Source organism: Apium graveolens, chromosome 8 (genome assembly GCF_009905375.1).
Source record: "Apium graveolens cultivar Ventura chromosome 8, ASM990537v1, whole genome shotgun sequence".
NCBI lineage: Eukaryota > Viridiplantae > Streptophyta > Magnoliopsida > Apiales > Apiaceae > Apium > Apium graveolens.
In genome coordinates, this window is record NC_133654.1 from 227,436,109 (window position 1) to 227,458,076 (window position 21,968).

Sequence of the window (21,968 nt, forward strand, 5' to 3'; positions counted from 1 at the left end):
GAGTTTAGTGCTGCCGACAGTTGTTGCCTATAGGAAGCTCAGAGGAATCTGTATTTTCCACAGACGATTTTTTTTTAAATTCTAATTTTTGTTAATCCGACGCTTTTTCAGTCGTAAATTGATTTATTATTTTATTAAAAATATGGGTCCATACTTGCTAACTTGTGACAAAATTTTAACTTGCGACGCAATTATGAACTTACTACTCGAGCAAAAATGATGAAAATATTCCGTCGTAAACGCCTAAATTACGACTATTCCAGTTTAAAAAAACCGTCGTAAATGGCCTGATTTCTTGTAGTGTTCATAGCAACAAGCTACTAGGCTAGGGTTAGGGTTTTTCTACCCTTGCATCCCAAACCTATTTCTTAGTCAGGCGTTCAGCCAATCAATCACGTAAATCTCGACCGACCCTACACGTTCCTTACAATCTCACGACATCTCCGTATTTTTTCCCGTGATTATAGGAAAGTCCCCTGTCGCTAGGGCTGTCAAACGGATAATTCGGATACGGATATGCCTATATCCGTATCTGCATTCGTAATCGTCGAATTCGAATACGGATTATATCCGCTTTATTTCGGATACGGATAATATCCGCTTTTTCTCAGATACGAATGCAGATATTTCGGACGGATATCCAATTTTTTAAATTTTTTTGATGCATCTACCGTATTTGATGATGATTTTATAATATTTTATTACGATTAAATACAAATAATATAGTTAGGTACATATAAAGTATGTGTATAATTATATAATATTTGTATAAATGTATTATTTAATATATTTACACACACTATAAACTAAAAAAATAAATTTTAAATTATATATAATTATATATTTATATAATTTAAATATCATATATGTATTTAGTTTCAGATTCGAATATCCCGGATTCGAATATGGATAATATCCACTTTTTCTCGGATATGGGTACGAATTTTTCGGACGAATATCAGATTCTTTAAATTTTTTTGACAGCCCTAATTGTCGCCCCCAAAATTTACGAATGACCCAGTCATCTATGAGTCATTTTCCATATTATAGTCAAAATTGGGTGATTCGAGCCGGCATAGCCACCTCGGCTCGCGCCAACCCTCCCGGTGGGGCCATTCCCACCTCCCAAAGAAAGTCACGAAGTGAGCCACCAACTGCTAATCATCCGAAGGGATAGCAATTGGAGGAGTAGCCCATCAGATTATGTGGTCATTGTAACATCTTCTATGAGAACTCAATAAACAAATATCAATGCAATTATTCATTCAGAAGTCATGTTGACTCAATGGATAATCTAAAATATGATGGCTAAGTGTAAATATTCGATAACATGTAATTCATATTAAGTGAAGTGAATCTTCAACTGCTAAATAAAAAGAAGCATCAACTGCTATATACGTCAACCTATTAACTACTAATCAAGTAAATATCAATGGATAAGGGAAGCCGTAGCAGAATGACTTCAATGGCTAATGAGTTCTACGGCTAACAACTATCAGTGGCTAATGCAGATTATATCTACTAATAGTGACGTGACAGTGGTCAAAAACTAGGACTGTCACAGCACATGGGCTGATAGGTATCTCAGAAAAGAAGATGAGAAGCCAAGACAAACTTTGCATGGGATCTTGGATTCTGAAGAAGAGGAAACATTCCATTTTCCCGTATGACACTTCAGAGAGATATTCTGTTAATATCGAAATATTAAATATATATATATATATGGAAATAAATTGTGTTTTATAAAACATTTGGATTATTAATTATGATTCTATGGATTATTCTTTAGTAATTTATTATATCTTTATTTTCTGCGATAAGATGTTAGATTAATAAATGTCCTTGGAATATGATATGTAAATCTATATCTCTAAGTACGTGACTTAGAAATGAGATTATGAGAATAGTATTGATATTCCTAAAGGTCCCTATTCAAGTATTATTGTTAAGGGACGATAATAAATATATTGAGACTAGTGTGTTTGTTGGCTGATGATCACATCTCATTGATCATATATATGGTGATACTAAAGTCAAAACACAGACACATGTATTAAATACATGGTGTTGGATTGACCCGTTGTGAGATACTACATGTTTATAGTGTCATAAGTTAATCTCACAGTGATAATGATGTATTGGTCCTTTGACCTGAAATCATTATATTTCTATACGAGAATTAATATACTTTGATACTATTGAAAGTTATCCTTGACCAGGTAATAATAAAAGTAGACATTGGGTACATTATGAATCGTTTGAGAAATATGAATGATCTAGATGGAATTTAGCCCTCCTTTATTAAAGGAGTGATATTATTGGCCTCTTGATTGAGTAAGACTATAAAATGCATGGCCGTGCTCAAATACTGATTTGTTTAATAGTTTACTCATTGATCAAGGAAAGAAGGATTGAACATTAACAGAGGATGACACAATGCATGCCGCGAGTTTGATCTATAATATAAGGCTAAAGGGATTATATTACATTGTACATTATTCATGAAAGGTTTAATTGATCACCGATTTAATTATTATTACTTGGGTAACAATGATGTATTACTAGATGCTGCTCATTGTTTATAATTTTAAATTAGATTTAAAATTGTTGCCAACATAATAATAACCTAAAGGGCGGTACAAAGAATGATTGGAGGATTATTTAATTTAAATTCGGATTTAAATTAAATGTAAGTAATTCGAATTATTTGTTAAAGGTGCCTTAATTAATTAAATAAATAGGAAATTCGAATTTAATATTAAATCCGAAATTAAGTTATTGGATGATTAAGTGAGACTTAATAATACAATAATTAGAATTTCAAATTTAACAATAATAATAACTCTAAAATTCAGTTTAGGGTTGGAGGGCCATTAACTCTTGCCTCTATAATATCTCTTTCTAATAGAATTAAGGTTACACGTTTTATTTGATAAAATATAAACTCTAGCAGCTTGAAGAGAGATAGAGAGATAGAGAGAAGGCGGCCTCAAGAATGTGCTAGTACACACCCATCCTCCGGGCGATCATTCGTGTGGATACCTTCAAGGCGTAGATCATTCCAGCGATGGGCTACGTGGTGATCATTCAAGACCTCCATCTTTCCATTAACGTAAAGCTTCTTAAGGTAAAACATCTATTCTCCGTAATTATCCGTTCATTATACATAGATCCTGCAGTAGGGATTCAAAAATTTTTATTTTTCCGTTGCGTTTTTATGCTCGAATCCCTAACATATTCAAGGCTGTATATCAAGATAATATTTATCCTCATTTGTCAAGCATCACGGGTAAGAAAATGAAGAAGCAACCTTGCTGGACCTCAAAGACTGCAATATGTATTGTCTAACAAGATTTGTAACTCGATAATATATAAATCAAGTAGCAACATTGTTTAACTTAAGAAATAGGTTTTACATTTTCATAGAGCTTGAGAGAGATATCCTTCTCTTAGCGAAACACTGTAATCGCAACTATGAGATTTCTGTTTTAATTGTAACATGTTATTTTTTCAAAAAAAACATCAAGTGGCAAGTCGAAAAACAAACCACCTGAAGTTATAAACATCTGTGTTCATCTTTCCTCTCTCATGAATAAATTAACTTGAAAATTTTAATTTGTATTCGACCCCCCTTCTACAAATTAACCTAAATTGATTGTTAGTGAATAAAAATTAGAATCAGAGCAAGCTTTCAACATACATAAGGTTTAAAGATCTTGAAGTTAGCAGATCAACCATGCTAATTAAGAAGGAGGTAGAAGCCCAATTTCTAGTCTTAGATATGGATGTTCCAGAACTTCCTGGCATGATCAAGGACGATGACTTAGAGACATCATCAGGAAGTAGTCAGAGAAAAGAAAATCTAAGAAGATAATTAAACTCTGAACAAGAATTAATTGTTAAATGAAAGATATCAAGGGATGTACCAAGCAATGTTATAGAGAATAAAAGTGTTGAAACTGTCTGTGATGAAGCTTGGATTAGGGAGAAAAAGGATTGTGAACAAGAGTTTATTACTAATATCCTCTCACCAACAAATGATCTTTGTTCTTCAAGAAGAGAAGAATCAAAAAACAAGGATGATCAGTTAGGTGAAAGTGTTTCGGTACTTTCTTACTAGACATGCCAAGGAAATCTAGTAAACCAGTAAGCAAGAACTCTGCAAACAGAGGAAGCAGCAAAACCAAACGAAGTAGCATAGGTTACTGGTCCAACAAAAAATTGAAGGACAAACTGAAACCCTGGATGTGAATCAGAAGGAGGAATTCCAGGAATGACAAAGCAGAGATTGGCAAGGATATACTTCACACTCCTAACAAACAAGTCTCAAGAGAAGTTTGTGGTAACTGTGATAATGCTAATTACCCATATGCTAATTGTAGATATATGTCAGTCATTAATATACCTGAATCCTCTATCCCTATGAAAGTAATGTCAAATATGCCAAGATAGTTCAGTCAGAACATTTGTAACATGACAATCTTGCAAAATCCTTATTAATCTACCTTTGGTAAGCCAAGGAATAAGCAAGGTGTCAACAACATGTTTGCACCCTTATTTGTGTAAATCTGACTTAAGCTCCAAATTTGTCACTCGTAGATCAACACCCAAGTTAAATTGGATATCAATCCTGACAAGAAAAGGGTATCAGTTTGTCGTAAAGTAAGAAAAACACATGGCAAGAAAGATTCTGAGAAAATTTGGTTACCCAAATCAGGATGAATTAGTTTTGGATGGGAGCAGAGAAAAGGAAAGAGTGTCCAGTACATAGACAGTGACTGTTCATATCATTTGACTATGAATCCATCTCTGCTCACCAAGTCTGAAGAAGAAGTAAGCCCAAAAGTTATATGTGTAGATGATAGCAAGGATCACACCTCGGGATATGGCTCAATCTGACTTGGAAACAATGTATCACTATTTGAGAGACTCAAGCAAAATTTGCTAAGTGTCAGCCAACTATGTGATAATGACTCTAAAGTTATTTTTAACAAAGAAGCCCGTGTTGTCATCAATAAGAATGACAACAAGGTCCTTTTATCTGGAAAGAGAAAAGAAAATATGTATATAGTTGATCTTACCTCAACTGATGCTGAATCAATGGTTTATCTACTTTGCAAGACAAACAAGGATGATGAACGGCTAAAACATAAGGAGCTGTCTCGTTTGGATATCTCAGTTGAAAGAAATTCTACTAAAGAATTATCAGAATTGAGAATATCTAAGAATGGTCGCAATGAAGCTTTATCAATCTGATAAGAAGAAGACTCTACATGAGAAGAAGATAAAGTCATTATTTGACAATCACTTGTAATTCCTACATGTGAATCCAATGGGATTAGTTATGTCTTGTATCTAGAGAAATTTCAATCTATAATCACTTATGTCATCTCAGTATTTACGTGGATATTTTTGGAGCTCTTGAAACTAAGGGCTATTGAGGTTAACATTAGTGACACTAAGGAACTCTACTCAAGGAAATGAATAACTCACGAGTTTTCTATTTCAAGGACTTCACAGCAGAATGGAGAAACTAAAAGAAATGGAGAACTACTCAGATATGTAAGAAGAACAATACTTAAAGACTCAAAGAAAATCAGAAATATCTAGAATGTAGCCATTTACTTTATAAGCTCAACTCAGAATATGTCTTTGATCAATCAAGTCTTAAAAAGGAAAATAATCCGAAGACTTCTTTATGACTTTGGTTGCATCTACTTCAGCTTGGATCAAGGAGTAATTCTTGTCAATCTTGAATTTTATGCAGAAGAAGGAACTTCAGTGACCTGCTTATCAAGAAGAATCTATTCAATCTGCAGTCTGACAGTTAGAAAAAGAATTGTAATGGAATTAATCCATGATGCATCTGACAAAAAAAAGACTCAAGAATTGGTAAGTCATGATCTTGAAGATTTTATAAATTAGAAGATATGAAAATTGACTGACAAGCTGTTGGCTATGATGTGCTCAGAAAGCTTAAATTTGTCAATGGTTAATCCAAGACATGTGAAAATAGCAGTCGAAAAATAAAATGAAATAGCCATTGATCAATTAATCAAGACAACCATTGATCAAAAAGAGCTAGCCATTTATGGGATATTAGTCAACAAAAACTGGGATGTCATCAACTGTTGATACAACTTAGAAGCACTTTCAAGAAAATATGACTATCTGTAGCTCAGAAATGGTTCTTTGTCAACAACAAAATTATTTTATCAAAGGAAAGAAACAATCAACCATTTTATCATCTTATCTTCTTGAGAGATATCAATCAGAAAAGGAACCAGAGGAATCATTTCAAGAAGAATACCTACATAACAATTCTATGCTCAAGGGAAATCTCAAGAAAGTGGAAGAAATTCTTCTGGAATCAACTTGATTTGCACTCAAGCAGTAACTGACTTCAAACAAACAAAGTTAAAAAGCTAGTTTCTAGATTAGAAGACAAGTCTATTAGAGGGATCTCTTGAGTACTCAGAAATTATGTAGATGGAAATGGCATGACTTTAGTGATTTAATTCAAAATAGCTGAAGACCATCTGCAGAAAGAGAAGATTAACAGTAAAAACTCTCACTGATGACAAATACAGAAGCAATAAATTTCTTTCATGTCTGTTCATCTAATGCCAGCTACACAATCTATCAAAACTGAAACATGGATTGCTTTCCTAGCTAAAGATCTTAAGAAAGAAACTTATGTACCTCAATCTCAGAATCCGAGTGATTCAAGAAAAATGGAGCATGAGGACTAACTTCTGAAAGCACTGTATGAACACACACAATTATCTAGAGCCTGGTATGACTGCTATTGTCAGCATTTATCTTGGAGTCATTTCTTCAGAAGTAAAAATATCTTAATTCTCTCTTATAGAAATACATATTATCTAGTATAATTGTATATTTGTGTGATAATAAAATCCTTGACTCTACTTTTGACGACTCTTAACAAGGGCGCATCCACATCTTGTTAAAATTAAATATAAAATGAGCATGATAAGTGAGCTCACTTATTTGCTTGATTCTCAAGAAAATAAGGTGAATGATGAAATATGTCTAAGTCAAACACTGTGTGTGCATGTCTCTCTTTAGATGTTTGACCTAATTGATTTTACGTCTGTAAAATCACTAATGCTAACTCTTCTGTCTGAAATGTGTGCTCTAATAAAAATTTCAAGATATAAAAATTAAGTTGGTTTTCTTTATATTTAGACTCATAGTAGATCAAAGATTATATTTATCACATGTTTTTGTGCTCTTTTCTTAGTTTGTTACCAATATATTCTCGCTGAGAAGCTTTTAAAGAAAATATTCAGATATCTCAAGGGATCATCAATTACTGAAAATTGATGATCTAAAGACTCTGAGTCTAATCTAACTGGCTGTTTAGATGAAAATTGTTCAGTTGACAAAGATGACATTGAAGCTCTAAATTGTGTAAATCTCTACTGATGAGAGTAAAGACACTGAAGCTGGATGATGATCATAGAATTCATGAACAAAAAGTACATCTATTGACTTCAGCCTCCAAACTACTGAGACATCACTAGGAGCTTCTGCATTTACTGAAGGGTTCAATTTAAAATCAAGAGTCAAGCACATCAATAACAAATAGATATCTCTACCAAGCATAATTCACTTCCATAAGATTGGTAAGTGAGCTAGGTATTCCCAAAATGTCTCTCAATCTTTGTCAGATATATGCTTAAAGTAGCCAGATTGCATGTTATAAACTTTGATGAACATATACTTTTCATACATTTTGATGCTAGTAGGTTTTCAAAATTATTTTAAGTTTAAATGTTTTAGAATCATAACACACAATATGGATTTTTGCAGTAAAGTCATTTACATGTTTTAATTTATAATGATTTGGCTGTAATTTAAAGGATGAAATTACATGTTTTCAAATAGCCAAGTGTTTGAACAACTCTAGTCTGATAGAAAATATCATTTTTAGGGTTGCAATGAGTCTGATTTATCTGCTCTGACTATCAATGGATAGTTCTGTACATTGATAGTCAAAGTGAACACTTGGAGTCTATGTTATCAAGCAATTGATGAATATACTATATCAACTGCTAGTTCTTAGCCATCGATATATTTATTCATCAATAGCCATGAGTAGACAACTCAGCATAAATTCATAGATGTAGAGTCCTCACAAAACTTTTAGGAACCAATCAATACTGATATCGAATCTTATAGGTATGTTCCAAGGTGTGATAAACGGTCTGATTAAGTTTGAGTTATAGATGAAGAGTATTTTAAATAGAATGATGCTTATGAGCTGTTACTCAATTCTTCATATTTAACTTAAATCATTTTGTATCAGATAACTTTATTTGTAGCAATATAGATTTTACTCATTAATTAGCTCAAATTCTAGATTTAAAAATCTTACTGAACTTGTTTGTGACTGTTTTTTCCCTAAGAATCAAGGTTACATATTTAGAACAAGTTTAAGAATTTCTTTGTTGATTTGCCTCACTACGTTGTCAATGGTAGAATGAGACTACAACTTAGGAATCAATGCAGCAAGACCCACGAAGCATATGTTAATCATTGGAAATCATATTATAATTTGTTTTGGTTAACAATGAACTTTGTTTGAAAATAACTAGTGTGAATTAGTTATCCTCTTAAAATGTGTCTTGATATTGATGGTTACCCTCTAATATTGTAAATGCATGAGGGAATCTCTCGAAATTTTTCTTCTCAAGAAAATGACCTGAATGATTCAGATTTCACAATATAATGAATTTTAAATTCCAAATTACACTATATTAAAGAAATCTGATATAAATCTATTACTATTATATAAAAGACGAAACATTGAAATTTTTGGTACCGTACCTATTTTTTGGTACATGTTGAATTTACTGAATTACCCTTATTTTACCTAAAAGTTTTATTAGCCTTAATAATCGAATTATAATAGAAAAAAATAAAAATCGTTTTCAACTATAACACAATACCTTTTTTATTTCTCTCAATTAAAACAACTTCTCTAAATTTAACGGACAAGTTTATTTAATAAAATAGAATAATAATATTATAACCACTAATAACTAATAAATTACCTTTTTCAGCTACTTAATTATTTATTTTATTTAATTATCATTTTACTTAAACATTTTGTCAAGCTCCTTGATTTTAGTAATCCATAAATTATAAACTGCTTTACAACAATAATTTAGTATCATCATCCTTATTCCTCGACAACAACAACAATCTCATCTCATCGTTTAATACAATGCAAAAACCCTATATTCTTAAAACAATGCAAAAGCCAAAACCATCTGCACCACTAACCGGTAGCTAACGTAGATATATTTTGTATGGGTCTAGAGTAAAAAATATTTTTTTATATAATTTTTACTATGTAACGACAAATATATTTAACGTAAGCATTATCTTATAATTCAATTATATAAACATAATAAAAGAAAATTATTGTTTTGAAGTCGAATTATTTATCTATTTATTTATTATATTAAATACAAGATTTTACGGTCCTTCCTTCAATTACTTATTTGCCCTTTTAAAAAAAAATTAATATTTTACACAATTGTCCTTAATTAATTAATATCTAACCAATTACCTTTATAAGTAAAATTTGTTGCCTTTTTTATTTTAACCAACTAAAACAACTTTTTCTCTATAAATATTTTAAACAATTCTTTTTAATCTATACTTTTTTAAGTAAAACATGTTGTCTTTTTTATTTTCTCCAAATAAAACAAAATTTTCTCTAAAAATATTATGGACAATTCTTTAATATATGTTGATCATCTATCTATCCATCTATTACTATTGTATAAAAGACGAAACATTGAAAGTTTTGGTACGATACCTGTTTTTTGGTACACGTTGAATTTAGTGAATTACCCTTATTTTACTTGAAAGTTTTATTAGTCTCAGTAATTGAATTATAATATAAAAAGAAATAAAAATCGTTTTCAACTATACCACGTTAACTTTTTTATTTCTCTCAATTAAAACAACTTCTCTAAATATAACAGAAAAGTTTATCTAATAAAATAGAATAATAATATTATAATTACTAATAAATTACCTTTTTCAGCTACTTAATTATTTATTTTATTTAATTATCTTTTTACTTAAAGATTGTGTTAAGCTACTTAATTTTAGCAATCCATAAATTCTAAACTGCTTTACAAGAACAACTTAGCATCATCATCCTTATTCCTTGACAACAACAACAATCTCATTGCATCGTTTAATACAATGCATAAACCCTCTATTCTTAAAACAATGCAAAAGTCAAAACCATCTGCACCTCTAACCAGTAACTCTCGCATATATATTTTGTATGGGTCCAGAGTAAAAAATATTTGTTTTATATAATTTTTACTATGTAACGACAAATATGTTTAAAGTAAGCATTATCTTACAATTCAATTACATAAAAAAATAAAAACAAATTATTTGATTTTTAAATTCGAATTATTTATCTATTTATATTATTATATTAAATATGAAAATTTACGGTCCTTCCTCCAATTATATATTTGCCCTTTCTTAAAAAAATTAATATTTTACACAATTGTCCTTACTTAATTAATATCTAACCAATTACCTTTACAAGAAAAATATGTTGCATTTTTTACTTTAACCAACTAAAACAACTCTTTCTCCACAAATATTTTGGACAATTCTTTTTAATCTATACCTTTTTAAGTAAAACATGTTGTCTTTATTATTTTCTCCAAATAAAACAAAACTTTCTCTAAAAATATTTTGGACTGTTCTTTAATATATGTTGATCATCTATCTATATATCAATCTATCTCTCTTCCATAATATCTATATATATATATACTATTATATTAAATACGAAACAATGAAAGTTTGGCTGGTAGTCGATCTGGTCACCGTAATTATAGTAATATTTATAATAAAACACTCTCACAAATAGATAAATATTCATAATAGAATTATAATATGTCTAATGGTTTTCGTTAAAACAAAATAATATATAAAATTCACACGGCTGGGCTAAACAAAATTATACTATTGATCCAATTTTAAATAAAAAATAAAAAAAATCACATATAGTTAATTGGATTTAAATAATTGGGCTAAAAAAATAAAAAAAATATTATTGATCCAGCTAAAAATATTATATTATTGGACCATGCTATAACAAAATAAAAATTTGAAAGGAATTTCATGGGGTCGATATAATGTCATCAAACTACCGATCAAGCTAAACAAAATTATATTATTGATCCAATTTTAAATAAAAAATTAAAAAACTACATATAGTTAGTTGGAATTGAAGTATCGGGCTAAAATAAAATAATAAATATTATTGATCCCGATAAAAAATATATTATTGAACCGAACTATAACAAAAAAATTGGAGGAAAATTCTTGGGGTCAATATAATGTCATCAAACTAAAATAAAATAATACATATTATCCATTCGGTCTAAAATAAAATAATAATCATCCAGGGTTAAAATAAAATTAAATAAAATAATAAGTATAATTAACTGGATTTGGTTGATATAATGGGCCTCAAGCTAATATAAATTTTTTGCCATTGACACATAAAATTTTACTTTTGATTCAAGTTTGAAACATATTAAACTAACATAAACCTAAATATAGTTAGTTGGATTTGGCCGGTTAACAGACTAATAGAAATTCATATACTATTGATCTCAACTAAAATTTACTTTTTAATTAAATATAATAATCTTTCGTAAACACAGCTATAAATATCAATAAAAATATAAATTTCAATCATTACCTTATTTTTTAAACTATAGTATAACTAACTGATAGGGAATAAAATAAACTCTGATTACATAATTAATATCGCATTAATTATATCAGAATTGGGATGACAGCTAAGCCCATTAGAAAAGGCCCAAAACCCTGAATATTAATTAATTTTATAATTAATTAAATAAGGGATAAATCAGCTGTTAAGATGAGTCCTAATCAGGATATAAATCCTTGTAGATTAGATTCCAAGTGACCTAATAGGATAAGGTATCACTTTCCTACTTCCTAGGACCCCAAAGTCCATTCTTATTCAGAGACTTGCCCACCAAGTCTCCTAACCCTAGTCCAATTCAAGGACTCCCAATATCTACATAAGGGGCCTCATCCCACAGAATAAAACTACATTTTTTGGCTTGATTCTCTAACTCACAGAGATACGTAGGCATCTCGTAAAGACAGAGTTAAGCTACGAAACACGAGAGCAGCCATTAAAGGCCTTGAGCTCCCGAACCCTTATAATAAATACAACAATTAATATACCCTATTTTTCAATCCATAACATTTGGCGCCGTCTGTGGGAAACTAACAACAACCATGGTGAGAACACGAAGTGGAAACAGCACCCCTGAAGGAACACCAGCTGGGACGACCCAAACGATTTCGTCAACAGTGGAGACACCTCCGCATTCAACCTATGCTGCCAGCCAAAGAGGAGCCCAGGTAGGGGCAACTAAACCTCAGCCAAAAGGGACGATTCCCCCGGCTCCTCAAGGGACGAATTCCCAACTTCAGCAACTACATACACCTGTGAATTCCCGACCCGTTGGGTATGAGTATTCAACTATTGTGACCACTAACCCCCCTTATGGGATGCCCCTTTACCCCGAGGTTGGAGGAAGTGGACATGCTAATCGGAATGTAGTACAAGGGTAGACGCCCCAATATATACGTGGTTTGGCTCCTATCCCAAAGGATCAAGATTTCTCTGGTCCTTACACTGAGAGAGATTCTGAATCATCGGATGATGATGTGGCCCCAAGAAGGAGGCGTGCTGGCAAAGAACCGATGCCTGATGGTGGCCAGCGACCTAGGAGCACCCGAAGGACGAATCCCCAAGAAGTGCAGGAGAGAATAGGGGCTCAAGAGGCTGAGATTCAAAGGCTGAAACGTGACCTGGAGGCGCACCTGACCCCCAGACCCCCATTACCACCAAGGAGGAGAAATCCTCCTCCAATCATAGACCTGGACGATCCACAGCAAGGAATGGTTGTTGTCCCGAGGGCTGATCCAAGTGATCTTCTGCCCCTAGGAGATCCTAACGATCCTAGTACACTGTTTACTGAAGAGATAATGAATGCCCATATCTCACGGAAGTTTAAGATGCCCACCATCAAAGCTTATGATGGAACCGGAGACCCAGCTAATCATGTGAGGACATTCTCTAATGCACTGTTACTACAGCCTATGAATGACGCTATTAAGTGTCGAGCTTTTCCTCAAACCTTGTCAGGAATGGCTCAAAGATGGTACATCTATTTGCCTCCGAATTTTATTGGGTCCTTCAGAGAGCTAAGTCAAGCTTTTATTAAGCAATTCATCAGTGGGAGAGTGCATGAGAAAAACTCAGCATCCCTCATGAGCATTGTGCAAGGAGCAAAATAGTCATTGAGAGACTACCTGAACCGTTTCACTAAAGAGGCTTTGAAAGTCCCAGACCTTGATGACAAGGTAGCTATGATAGCACTGCAACAGGGAACTAGGGACGAGTTCTTCAAGATGTCATTGGCCAAGCGCCCACTGAAAGTATGGTACAGCTCCAAGATAGGGCCGGGAAATACATCAAAGTGGAAGAGAGCTTGAGGACGACAGTAGTAAATAACGAGCCCCTTGGTGGCACGAAGCAAAAGACTGATCTGGAATATATTTTTAAGGACAAGTATCCTAGAACTGAGCAAAACACTAATTTGACCCCGAAGAAGGGAGGACCAGGGCAAAAGTTCACTGAATATGCTAAGTTGAATGCTCCTAGAAGCCAGATCTTGATGGACATTGAGAAAGATAGAGATATTCGTTGGCCTAAACCCCTGAAGGCTAATCCTACCAAGCTAGATAACAACAAGTATTGCAGATTTCACAAGGATGCTGGCCATGACACCGATGAGTGTAGACAATTGAAAGATGAAATAGAGTTCCTCATTCGAAAAGGAAGGTTGAGCAAGTACACTAGAGATGGAGGAGATAGGAATAACAATGGGAGAAAGAATTTTGATGAACATAGGAGGGACCAAGATGATTAGGGGCGAAATCCCTAGCCTAGGGGACTGGTGATAAATGCAATATTTGGAGGAACACGACCCCAAGGCCTGTGATAAATACTATCTTTGGAGGGCCAACTATTGCTGGTTCATCCAAAAACTCAAGGAAAACATATACTAGAGAATTTATGCATATTGTTAGGGAAGGCCCGAAGAGGGCTATGACAGGAGTGACAATGGTATTTGATGATTCTGACTTGGAGGGTGTGAAATTTCCTCATGATGATCCGCCGGTTATACCACCGATAATAGGGAACAACTCGGTGAAAAGGGTTCTTGTAGATAATGGTGCCTCGGTGGATATTTTGCTCCATGATACCTTTTTAAGGATGGGTTACAATGATTCTCAATTAACCCCGACCGATATGGCAATATATGGATTCACAGTAGTGGAGTTCCCCGTCGAAGGGATAATTAAGTTGCCAATGACCATAGGTCAGGAGCCAAGGAAAACAACACAAATGTTGGACTTTATAGTGGTGAAAGCTGGATCAACTTACAATGCAATTATGGGAAGAACGGGAATACATGCTTTCAAGGCAGTCCCTTCTTCCTACCATTCAGTGATGAAGTTCCCCACCCAGAATGGGATTGGAGAAGAGAGAGAAGATCAAAAAATGGCAAGGAGTTGTTATGTGGCCTCTCTTAGGGTTGATAGAGTTGGTAGGCAGGTTCTATCTATTGAAGATTTGGATATCCGTGAAAATGATGAGAAAATAGGGAAGCCAGCAGAAGAATTGGTTCCGATTTATTTGGCTCCCAAGGATCATGAGAAAGTAACTTTCATTGGAGCATCACTAGAAGAGCCCCATAGAGAGAAGTTGGTGATGTTTTTAAAAGAGAATAATGATGTGTTTGCATGGTCGACAACTGACATACCAGGTATAGACCCAGAACTGATCACTCACAAGCTGAACGTGGATCCAAATCGAAAGACTGTAAATCAAAAGAAAAGAAGCTTTACCCCAGAGAGGCAAAAAGCTATTAAGCAAGAAGTAGAGAAGCTCTTAGAGGCTGGTTTCATTGAAGAGATACAGTTTCCGGAATGGTTAGCAAACCCTGTAATGGTGAAGAAGGCTAATGGAAAATGGAGGATGTGCGTAGATTTCACCGATCTGAATGACGCATGCCCTAAGGACTGTTTCCCATTACCAAGGATAGATACATTGATAGATGCTACTGCTGGTCACGAGATGCTAAGCTTCATGGATGGATTCAGTGGATATAATCAGATCAAGATGTATAAGGATGACATCCCAAAGGTATCATTCATTACTGACTTTGGTGTTTTTTGTTATCTTGTTATGGCATTTGGTCTCAAGAATGCAGGTGCCACCTATCAAAGGTTAGTAAATAAGATTTTCAAGAACCTTATTGGAAAAACTATGGAATTTTATGTTGATGACATGTTAGTCAAGAGTTTATTAAAAGCTGATCACATAACCCATTTGAGGGAAGCCTTTGAAGTGTTGAGATATCACAAAATGATGTTAAATCCTGTAAAGTGTGCTTTCGGGGTGGGATCTGGAAAGTTTCTAGGTCTGATGGTCTCCAAGAGGGGAATCGAGGCCAACCCTGATAAAATAAAGGCTATCCTGGATATGGAACCACTGCGTTCCATAAAGGACATTCAGAAACTCACTGGAAGAGTTGAAGTTCTAGGACGTTTCATCTCCAAATCTGGAGACAAGTGTTTGCCAATCTTTAAATCCCCGAAGAAGGTTAAAGATTTCGTATGGACTGAGGAAAGTCAGGAGGCATTTGAAGGATTAAAGAAATATATGGTTCAAGCCCTGTTGTTGGCCAAGCCATCCCTGAATGAAACTTTGTACTTATACTTGGCCGTTTCAGAAAATGCCTTGAGTGCTGTATTGGTTAAGGAGGAACTTAATGTCCAGAAACCCGTATACTATGTTAGCAAAATCCTACATGGAGCTGAGTTGAATTATTCGACTATTGAGAGGTTTGCTTTAGCCTTGGTAATGGCCTCAAGAAAGTTGTGTCCTTACTTTCAGGCTCATAAAATTGAAGTGTTAACAAATCAGCCACTAAGAAACATTATTCATAGTCCCAAAGCTAGTGGGAGGCTGATTAAGTGGGAAATAGAACTGGGAAAATTTGAAATCAAGTACAAGCCACGAACGACAATAAAAGCCCATGTATTGGCTGACTTCGTGGTGGAATGTACCATACTCAACCAGGAAGTCGGGGGGCAGGGAGATATTATACCTCAAGACACAGAAGGGATATTGGGTTCTCTATTTTGATGGAGCATCAAAAACAAATTCAAGCGGAGCAGGGCTAGTTTTACAAAGCCCCGATGGGTTCTTGATTGAATATGCTATGAATCTAGACTTCCCAACTACAAATAATGAAGCAGAATATGAATCTATGATAGCTGGCCTCGGCCTGGAAGGGACATTGAGAGTCAAGAACTTAAAAGTCTATAGAGACTCGAAGTTGGTCATATTCCAGGTCAAGGGAGAGTTTGAGGCAAGGGATGATACAATGGCTAAGTATGTCCACCTAGTAAGGGTTGTGATGACTTGTTCGATGAATGCCATGTTGAGCACATCCCAAGGGAGGAAAATGCTAAGGTGGATGCATTGTCTAAGTTCGCTTCATCAGAGATTGAGAAAAGTTCAGGAAGTGTATGCTTCCGCATTTTAAAAATATGGAGCATTGATGTTAAGCTTGTAGCTCCTATAGGGCTGGGGACGTCGTGGATAGATCCCATTAAGACCCATATTCAAACTGGTTGGCTGCCAAATGATGTGGCTGAAGCACGAAAGTTGGTTGTTCGAGCACTGAGATATTCCTTGATCGATGGGATTTTGTACAAAAGATCTTATGTGGTTCATTACTTATGGTATCTCAGACCTGATGAGGCACGTCTGGCTCTTGAAGAAGCACGTGAAGGTATCTATGGACAACACCTAGGGGTAGAGCCATGGCTCATAAGATAACCCGTTTAGGCTTTTTTTGGCCAGAGATGATGGCCGATGTCAAAGATTATGTGATGAAGTGTGAACATTGTCAGAAATATGCACCGGTTGTTCGACAACCTCATGAGATGCTAACTTCCATTAATTCTCCTATCCTTTTTTCTATGTGGGGAATGGATATACTTGGGCCTTTTCCCATGGCCACAACTCAAAGGAAGTTCTTGATTGTAGCCATAGATTATTTTACCAAGTGGATTAAAGCCAAACCTCTGACTAAGATCACAACTAAGCAGGTTGCACAATTCCTATGGGAAAATATCATGTGCCGATATGGAATTCCCCGTATCCTGGTTACCAATAATAGAACACAATTCAACAATGAGGAATTCAAGAAGTATTGCGAGGAGAATGAGATTGAGTTGCGATTTACTTCCGTAGCTCACCCGCAGGACAATGGGCAAGAGGAAGTGGCGAATCGTATAATCCTGGATGGACTGAAGAAGAGGATCGAGAATTCAAGAAATAATTAGGTGGATAAAATACTCCCAATACTGTGGGCCTATAGAACAACTTGTAGAGTCACTACTGGAGCAACTCCCTTCATGTTAGAATATGGGGCAGAAGCTGTTGTTCCGGTGGAAATATCACACTCGTCACCCATGATCCAAGCATACAATGCTGAAGAGAATGAGGAAGGATAAAGGCTAGCCCTAGATCTAATTAATGAGGTACGGGATGAGGCACATGCCGAGATAGTGGAATATCAGAAAAAAGCTTCATTTTACTACAACTTAGGGTGAAAGAAAGGTTTTTCAAGAAAAGAAACTTGGTTCTGAGGAAGGTGGAAGCTTCCGGTGTTGGACAAAAGGGAAAGCTTGCCCCAAATTGGGAAGGGCCATACAAGGTCAAAAGCGTTCAAGGAAGAGGAACCTACTACAGGATTTTATCTATCACGGAAGCATGGTAAAACATTTTATTGATATAAAATCCATATAATATGCATACAGATCATGATTTAAATTGAGGGATCGTTTCCAACCTTTAAAAGCGATCCAAGAACCACGAGCGGAGATCCTTAGCAGCTGCTCCTCAAGTGTGAAGCACTCCACCGGTATCCACCAAGAAATCGATGTAATGGAGGAGGAGGAGGTGGAGAGAATTAGGGTTTTGTAAAATTTTAGGTTAAGACAAAATAAGAGTTTATAATAGTATATTTATAGGCAAAATTTTCAGCTGAAAATTTTCTCATAAAATATTATTATTATTAACCTTTTATTTTTATTAACCTATTAACTAATAATTAAAATACCTTTTAATTATTAATCATTTTTCTAAACACTTTATAAATAATTCTCTCACTTTATTTAATTTTCAAAATTAAATTCTTAATTAATAATATTAAGAACTTTTCTTAATTAATTTATAATTAATTAAATCCCATTTAATCAATTATTAAATTTGCTAATTAATTATTTATTTCACAAATAAATAATTACCAACCATTATTAATTAATTCCTCCACCATTAAATCATTCTCTTTTATGGTGTGACCCTGTAGGTTCAATATTAAGCCGGTTGTAAAAATAAATAATAATAAAACTATTTTATCATTATTTATATAAATTCTCTAATTCATTAAATATGATTAATTAATTAATCATATTTATTCTACATCGTGAGGGATACTTCTCAGCATATCGTGACTATCCGGATAATACGAATTCACTGCTTAGAATACCAAGAACCCATTCAGTGAATAGTTACCGTACAATTAATTCCTTCTACCCTGCAATGTCATGATTAAATATAAGGCATGGAACTCGTGTCAAGCCTATCTTATTTAATCATTTGCTTTCCCATTTACTATGCTTAGTTCTATTTAATATAAATTAGAAACTCCTTTCTAATTTCATTCACTCTGGCCAGAGATTCCTGAACTAGCATAAGTGGATCAGCATTGAACATTCTCTTCCTTCACTGGAAGGGGTAGATCCTTTATTGACCATACACTATCTTCGTGTACAAATTCCTATACCCAGTAGAGCCCTTATAATTATCCCTGGAGACTAAGAACTAAACCAAAGCATAGTTCAGTGTACACAAGATGACTATGATGACCTCAAGTCTAAGGATACTTGTACAACTATCACTATGTGAACAACTACTAACACGTGAGTGAACTCCATCAGATGTTCAGCTGTGTGAGTCATGTTTAGTGAACTTATTCTATAATAAGCACCTACATACTAGCTTTAGTGTCACCACACAAATGTCTATGAGAACAGACAACCTTCATAATAAAGCAAGCATAGTATGTACTGATCTTTGCGGATTATTAATTACCAGTTAGTAATCCTACAACCAGGAACTATTTAAGTTTAGAGTTATCATCTTTTAGGTCTCATTATTATGATCTCATCAAAATCCATAAAAAGCTTTACTCTAAACTGTGGTATATCTTATTTAGACACTTAAAATAGATAGAGCCCGTAATATAAACAAAAAAAGTCTTTTATTAATATCAATAAAATCAAAACAGATTACATAAAAGTTATTCCTAAATCATCATACATGATTGGACTTAGGACATATCTCTTTCACCTACAAGCTAGAGACTATGGATGGTTTTGAAGTCCCAAGAACCTTGCATGCACAGAACCTGAAGATTTACTATGTGTAAAATGGTTGAGCACGATTCTCACTTATCAAGATGACAAGTAGGTTGAAAAGCACCTTGAAACTTTGCTTGCTTAGGATTTCATGTTTTAGTTCTATAAGGCTACTCTTTCAAGTTTGAGGTTTATTAAGACTTATGTAAGGGATGAGTCCCAAAAGTTTATGAAATTTATAAAGTTTCCGAAAATGTTTAAAATCCCTATAGCATGACAAGTAAACTAAATGCATGAGATAAAAGCATAAAGTTTGATAAATAAGCCAGATTCGAATAAGTAACATACAAAGTTCGATAAATAAGATAGTCGAGAACAAAATAAGATAAATAAGCCACGCAGGACTAATAAAACTCTAAGGAGCGGAGGTGCCCTCAGCATCCATATCATCATCCCCTCCGCTCTAGCTAGACGTCTCAGCAGTCCCGGTCTCGGAAGAAGAAGAAAAGCTATGGTCGGCTGTTGAAGGCCTAGAAGATAACTCGGGAGGAGGAAGAAGCGGGTCCTGAGGGATACGATCCGAGACAACTACACGGGTACGAAACCTCTGCAGTAGAGTCTCATCATCAGGACAAATGTAGTCCGCCAGGTTAATGTCAGGACAAGCCTCATTTACAGTTCCAAGGGTCGTGTCCCAGCCAGTCCTAAAAAACCCAGGGAACACTGTGTCGTCCCTCGCCCTCATGGACTGAGTAAACTCCTCCAGGTCCATATAAGAATCAATCGCCATGTCCTTCTCAGCCGTCAGTGTAAGTAGCTCAACGTTTGCCTCACCTAGCTCCTCCTCCTTACGCTTCATCCTCCTCTCCAACGAAGCATACTTCCTCTGCTGTCTCCTAAGGGCATTATCTGCGTTATCTGAGGCCTTCTTCCATGATTCGGCTTGCCTCACAACTGCCTGGAAGTAAGCATTAGACTGAAATAAAACAATAAACAAGGATGTAAGGCAAGTGAATGCTACAAGAATAAAAAAAAGAAGGGGAGTAGGATTTTAAGAAAGGATCATACCGAGGTCAAGGACTGAGCACCCATGAGCTTTATCCTCTCCAAATCTGGGCCAATAAATGATGTCAATAAAGTCCTTGGGGGTCACACCGTGGTAGGACCAATGCCACGCATATTTTGTGGATCCAACCACAGTATCCCCATGACCGAACCCCCAAAGAGGATGGAAAGCCCCAGTGGCAACAGAAGTGGGAGTAGCAGTAGAAACAGGGACATTTGGGACTTCAGTTCCTCTAGAAGAAGCCTCCACCATAGGCTCCTTATGCTTCCTTAAGAAGCTAGGCTCTAGAGCCTTTCCCCGGGTGTCCAATCCTGCAAGCCGAGCCTTCTTCATCCTCGCAGTTTCTTCAACGACAGGCACATTATCCTTGTTGATTTCCTTAGTAGCTGCAAAGATAAAAGAGAAACAAAAATAAGTGGTGTCAATAATGCATGAAAAAAGAAAAAAAACGAGAAGGTAAGGAAAATACCCTGTGCAGAAACGGAGGAGAGTCCCACTTGCATAAGGGAAAACTCCGCTAATAGAGTCCAGCTGGGAGTGGCACCATCATCCCGAATGAGCTCATTATAGATAATAGTCTCCTCGGGGGTTAGGTGAATGGATTTAAGGCTACCATCGCTGACCTTCCCAAAGGAAGATATGAAGAGGGTACCCCAGTCCCCATTCTCCCAAGTATATGCTTATACAGCTATACAGTCTAGTAGCAAGTATTGCAAAGTAGCTATATTGTATAAAGAGAATACCTTCTTAGATGTCCCTCAAATCATGTTTGAGCTTATGTTCAAACCAACCCCACCCCCCTATTTGAGGCAGGCTGGAAAGAATGGCGCAGATGGATCAATCACGCGGTTCTGCAGCGTCTTCCAACTCGCTGTCCGCTCCCCTTCACCCTCAGTGATGTTCAAAAATGGGAAAAGCGTCGTTCGAAAACTCGCGTTAGCATTGAGCTTCTTGCATTAAAATTAACAATAAATCAGGTTCATTGCTAAGCCAAGCATTCATGAAACACAATATCTGCATTGTGCTTTCTAACTCTGAACCCCCATCAATATTTGACTAGTGGCTACATGCTTAGTTTGACCATTATGATGTCACATCAAAACCAAGGGTTCCATCACTCTTTGGTGAAGATCTTGGATATCTAGCACATTTTAGGTACAAGTAGACCTGCAATGGCTACATGGTTTGAGAATAAAATTTCTGAGGGGAAATCATTCAAATCCACTCCAATTCAAATGGAAGTTCAGTTTAACTGAACAACAACCCTCATAACTAT